General features: G+C 38.1%; 1 protein-coding gene and 1 pseudogene across 2 annotated transcripts in view; one reads left to right on the top strand and one right to left on the bottom strand.

The window, feature by feature from the left end:
• CERS6 (ceramide synthase 6) overlaps window positions 1-6,436 on the bottom strand; it is a 324,290-nt gene that overhangs the window by 102,757 nt on the left and 215,097 nt on the right. The window lies entirely within an intron of this gene.
• On the top strand, window positions 1,170-1,370 carry LOC116556915 (annotated as a pseudogene).

Genomic DNA, 6,436 nt, shown 5'->3' with positions numbered 1-6,436 from the left:
AAAGAAAGAAAGAAAGAAAGAAAGAAAGAAAGAAAGAAAGAAAGAAAGAAAGAAAGAAAGAAAGAAAGAAAGAAAGAAAGAAAGAAAGATCGATCCACTAATAGTAATATCAAACTGTTTTATAATGAGACTCATGATTCACTGTAATTTTGTGCCTGGAAAAACTAAGAGGACACCCAAGAGGAGGAAAATTACAGTTAGTCTAAACAGGAAGTAATCAAAAACTATCTAAATATGGGGAAAATTGGCATCTATAACAAGCTCCAACAAGATGCAACTAGCTGTACCACGGATTTCCTTAAGTTTCAGATTACATTTACTTAAATGATGCTACTTTAACAAGTGGTATAAAAATAATCAAACTGAATGTTGGGACAATTAAGTTCCTGATGTATTCTCATTTATTCATTCAAGAATATGCATGCATCCAGCACCTGCTCTGTGCCAGGCAGTGTTACAGGTGCTAGGAATTAAGGAGTGAACAAAGCCAAACAGAACATCCTTGACTCTCCCAGAACTTACTTTATAGTGGAGGAAACTGCCAGTAAACAAGGGAAATAAGCAAAAATATACTGCGTTTCATAATATAATGAAGGCTAAGGAGGAGAGCATGTGGCAGAAAAGGGGCATACGAAATATTAGAGGGTGTGCAGGGAAGACGATACTGATAGCATAGCCAGGAAGGCGTCACTGAAGTAGTGACCTCTGAGCAAAGGCCTGAAGGAAATCACTGTCACTGTAACTTTCACTTTCCTGTTGTGCCTACGTTGTTTTCTAGTTTCTGCCTTTATTTATATGTAAATAAACTACCCACACAGAGGAAAGAAGGCAAGAATAAGAGGAGACAAGAGACAAACTTGGCTTTTAACTAAGTTCACCACTGCTTTCTCCATTTCTAAGTCTGTGCATCACCTTGTGAGTGCTAAGTTGTAGCCTTAGGTGCAGTCTGCTAATTCATGGGTCCTAGAAAGAGCTCTGAGATGGGGCTAATGAGACCTAGATGGTGGGGGAAGGGGGATGTGACTAGAATTCAGATTTCTCAGGAGGCTGGTATTCTCTGGCAAGTTGGAAAATGAAAGGGAAAAATATGCAAACAAATTGACCATTTTTCTGCAGGAACCCATTAACTACTCCTTCATTTAAATGGACATCCTGGCTCCTCTCTTCCTTTCTCCGGCATCATGGTGTGTGCATTACTCCGTTTCTCGTCATGTCTTCTCACAAGACTTTCAGGATTAAGCGATTCCTGGCCAAGAAACAAAAGCAAAATGGTCCCATTCCCCAGTGGATTCGGATGAAAACTGGTAATAAAATCAGGTACAACTCCAAAAGGAGACATTGGAGAAGAACCAAACTTGGTTTGTAAGAAATTACACATGTGATGGCACACATATTTATGCTGTCTGTAGGTCACAGTCATGTTACCAAATCAAGATGAAAAATGTCACCGCCATCTGGAGAAGTTTGAACAGTTTCCTTTCTGTGTCTGTTATGAAGGCATTAGTACAATGCACAGTGCTTCCATTATTCATGTTAAAAAAAAAAAAAAAAAACAAGGTTTTGGTTGCCTGGGTTCAGTAATAAATATGTGAGACCTTTCACTTCTAATAAATAAATAAATAAATAAATAAATAAATGGACAACCTGTTAGCTTAGAAAATAGTGTGGTTTTCTGTTTCAATTCTCTGCTCTATAGGAGAGCCATGGTGATTATCACATGAAGTTTTATGAAGCCAAAAAGACCAAGAATTTTAAAAGTAAAAACACTGTAGTAATAGATGTCATTGATTTTATTCCTTAGTTCACCCCAATCACAACATGTTTGGATAACAGAAGACAACAAAATAGGTGAGATAAAAATGAATCCAATAAATTATACTGATACAGTAGTATAATCAGGATTCTGAAGCTGTGTTTTCACATCCAAGACCAATATGATACACATCTAATTCTTCAATATGTTTGACCAGTATGTCTAATCATTCTGGTCTTTGAAGAAAACATGCTGTTCCTATACAACACATTCTTCTGATATAATCGTATATTTTAAGATATATGAGTTCTTATGACAATCTCCTAATTTATGTCTCAGAATAACCCAAGAGTATATAACTTTATGCAGTGGTTGTTATTCCTGGAAAACATTTGATCAAATGCTATAAATTCACCAGGGCAATGATTTTCAACTAAGGTGTCATATGAGAATCAGTTTTATTTTTTTTAACTTACAAGTTCCTGGGTCTCTGAGGCACGAAACACCCAATAATACTGCTAATAACAGGTTTATTTTGCTCAGTATAGAGAGGATGGCTTTATCTATCTGGAGCAGAGCTGCTTGTCCTCCTCCTCTAATTGCCTACACCAACATCATTCTTTCTTCTCTTCTATAATTATAGAACCCCAACATTAAGTTAAATATACTGGCTCCTGAAAAAGCAAAGATGACAATTCTCAGCCTTCTTGCAGTTAGGTACGGCCCTGTGACTCAGTTTTGGTCTATGAAGTGACAGTGGTATGTGGGATGTCCATAAAGGCTGTTTAATAAGAGATGCTTAGATGGAGAACAACTTTTTATCTATCTACCTTTTTCTTCTTTTGGGGAATTGTTTCATTGACATGATGGCTGGAGTTCCAGCAGCCATTTTGCACCAGGAAATAATCTGGAAGATAGAAGCTGGGTACCGGTATAGCAGAGCATAAAGACAGAAAGTTCCCATATCTTTCATGACATAATGGAACCATCATATCAGACTTCAGACTTCTTTAACATGAGAAATATACCTTTTTCTTGTTTAAGCCACTATGACTGATTCGTTGTTATATGTTCCAAACCTAATCCTAACTAATAAAATAGAGAGGAACAGCAAGGTACATACAAAGTCAGAGAAAGATTTCAATGGTTTACAGTGCCCATCCTGTGAATTTCTAATGCACTGACATTTTCCCCCAGTATCTCAAAAGGCATGCATATGTATAACTCTAACCATATAAAAAGATCTAATAGCATTTCAGCCCCATATGCTGAAGCCATAAGGTAAAATAATTCACCTGACCACTGTACACTAAAAAATAATTGGCATAATTTAATAGTTCTAAATTGATAAAAGATTAGAGTTGTGGCCTGGCACAGTAGCACACTCTGTAATCCCAGCACTTTGGGAGGCCAAGGCAGGCAGATCACTTGAGGTCAGAGTTCAAGACCAGCCTGGCCAACATGCTGAAACCCAGTCTCTACTAAGAAAAATAAAAAAATTAGATGGACGTGGTGGCAGGCACCTGTAATCCCAGCTACTTGGGAGGCTAAGGCAGAATTGCTTGATCTTGGGAGGCAGAAGTTGCAGTAAGCCTAGATCATGCCACTGAACTCCAGCCTGGGTGACAGAATAAGACTCTGTCTCAAATAATAATAATAATAAATTACAGTTTGAAATGGAGTGCAGGGGATGGACTAAAGCTCCATATACAGAAGGACCCCTTAGGACATGCTGTCTTGCTGATCATGACATAGTGGATAAAGAGGAGGTAAATATGATCCCAAGATCGCTGGCTTGGGTGACTGCTGCAGATGGCGAGAGTCAAAAATAAGATGAGGAAAATCAGAATAGGAATAATGGGGAAGGAAAGAGAAGGAGTTTGGTTTTGCCCTTGAAGGGCATCTGAGATTATCTATGGGTTACAATGCGAAGTCCAGAAGAAAGAAAAGAGGCTGGTAATCCAGGTTCACTTGTTCTTCTGCATTTTAAAAACATCTGATGATTCCACAATAAATTACTCAATAAAGGCTGGGCTTCTTATCATGATTTCAACCTGAAATCAATTTACAATTTACAATCTGGCCTCCATCTACTTTTTCAAATTTGCCTGTTAACATCTCTCTGTCTCCGCCTACAAGGCCTCACCAAATACAAATATTATGCCCAAGTCACACGTGATTGTTCAGAGGTTACCCCAAACAAGCTTCACAGAAGGTCCCTCCATGCATAATTCTTTCACAACACATGTCCATTTTACTTCAAATATCTGTTTAACTGTCTGTCTCCCATGCTAGATAGCACTATTTGAGCCTATTATCTTGGATGTAGCACATTAAAACTGATAAGCACACCAACACTTAATTAACAGAGGCTCACACCAGATGCCTCTATTTTTGCTTACTCCATTTTCCTTATCTGGAACACAGAAAGGAATCAATGATGACTCTGAGTTGTCAGGCCTGGGTAGACAATGTAGTAGTGTCACCCATGAGAGAGAACATATTAAAAAAAATAAATATAGAAAAAAACTGCCAAATAGCAAAGAGCTTTATCCAAGAAAACAGGAACAAACACACTCAAGTCCCTGATAACTTTCATTTCATGTGACAAAATACATCAAGTGCAGAATTGATAGCTCATATTTAGTAAAGGCAGGCAGAAGAGTATGACATAGAAGAAGGCTCAAGAGGCAGGGCTGGGCTGGAGTGGATAAAGAAAAGCACTACAGGAAACCTCTCCAAGCCGCCAGAATACAAGGGCCACTTTACCTAAAAAACAGAACTGAGATGCTGTGCTGCTTGTTTACCCTTGCCTGTGCAAGAAACTGACAAAGTGCACAGGCAGATAAGATCTGGAATTTTCCTGCTTAAAGGTTTTCTAAATGCCACTAGGACAGCATGGATCATCCACTTGTTAAACAAAGAAAATCCCAATCCAAAATATATTGCTTAGCTTCTCTAATTTATAATGAAAAGAGAAAATAATGACAAGCTATAATGCAGAAAACGGAGGAGCCTTATCCATGTCATATGTGAAAACCTTTGCCTGGTTTTTGTGGCATCTTATTTTTGCTGAGAATTAACAAAGATTATCAAATGTGTGTAGATTACCTTTTAACTGGCATGACATAGCACAAGATAAACACAATATAAACACAAGATAAGCATTATTAATATTATGAAGTGCTGACAACATGAGAACTCATTTGAGCCCTGTTTCTACCTCCTCCTCTTCTTAGTTTATATATATCTCAGGCCTTTTATACACAGTATTGGAATATGGTTTTAGGAGACTCCAAGGGAGGAAAACCTGAAACAGGAAAAGCAGTGCTGCCCATCTATGTGTCACTCAAATTTAAACAGCTTTTCAATGTTGGTTCTCAATGCAGGCCCATTATAAAGTCACAATGAAAATGAATATTGTTTGACCTAGCTATGGAAGCAACCAAGATGTCTGTCAGATAAATACACTGCGGTATATCCACACAATGGAATATTATTCAGACATAAAAAGAAAAGTGAGCCAGTAAGTCACAAAAAAAGACATGGAAGAACTTTAAATGCATACTGCTAAGCAAAAGAGGCCAATCTGAAAGGGCTACATATTGTGTGATTCCAACTATATGACATTCTGAAAAGGGCAAAACTTTGGAGAGAGTAAGATCAGTCATTGCCATTGTGGAAGACAGTGTGGTGATTCCTTAAGGATCTAGAAATAGAAATCCCATTTGACCTAGCAATCCCATTACTGGGCATATACCCAAAGGCTTATAAATCATTCTATTATAAAGACACATGCACACGTATGTTTATTGTGGCACTGTTCACAATAGCAAAGACTTAGAACCAACCCAAATGCCCATTAATGATAGGCTGCATAAAGAAAATGTGGCACATATACACCATGGAATATTATGCAGCCATAAAAAGGATGAGTTCATGTCCTTTGCAGGGACATAGGTGGAACTGGAAACCATCATTCTCAGCAAACTGACACAAGAACAGAAAACCAAACACTGCGTGTTCTCACTCATAAGTGAGTGTTGAACAATGAGAACACACGGACACAAGGAGGGAAACATCACACACCAGTGCCTGGGGGGGTCAGGGGCTCGGGGAGGCATAGCAGGGGGTGGGAGGATTGGGTGGGGAGAGCACTGGAGAAATACCTAATGTAGATGATGGGGCAATGGAGGCAGCAAACCACCACAATGGCTTATGTACACCTATGTAACATGATTTGCACATGTACCCCAGAACCTAAAGTATAATAAATTAAAAAATTAAATTAAACTAAAAACAAAATCAGTGGTAGGAAGTGACGAATAGGCAGAGAAGAAAATTTTTAAAGCAATGACGCTACTGTCTCTGACAGTGTAATGGTGGATGCATGTCATTATACATTTGTCCAGATCCATAGAATATACAACACTAAGAGTGAACCTTAATGTAAACTATGGACTTTAGCCAACAATAGTGTTTTAATATTGGCCCATCAACTGTAAGAAAAGTACCACTAATAATGCAAGATGTTAATAAAAGGGAAAACTGGGAAGTGTGGGGGTTGGGGGGTGATGATGGCAGGGTGAAAAGTATATGGGAATACTCCGTATTTTTCATTCAATTTTTCTGTAAACCTACAACTACATATCTACATATGCATATATATACACACATACAAAC

The sequence above is a fragment of the Sapajus apella genome, unplaced genomic scaffold, assembly GCF_009761245.1.
Source record: "Sapajus apella isolate SASKATOON/1434 unplaced genomic scaffold, GSC_monkey_1.0 scaffold18, whole genome shotgun sequence".
NCBI lineage: Eukaryota > Metazoa > Chordata > Mammalia > Primates > Cebidae > Sapajus > Sapajus apella.
This window is presented reverse-complemented; position numbering and strand designations above follow the sequence as displayed.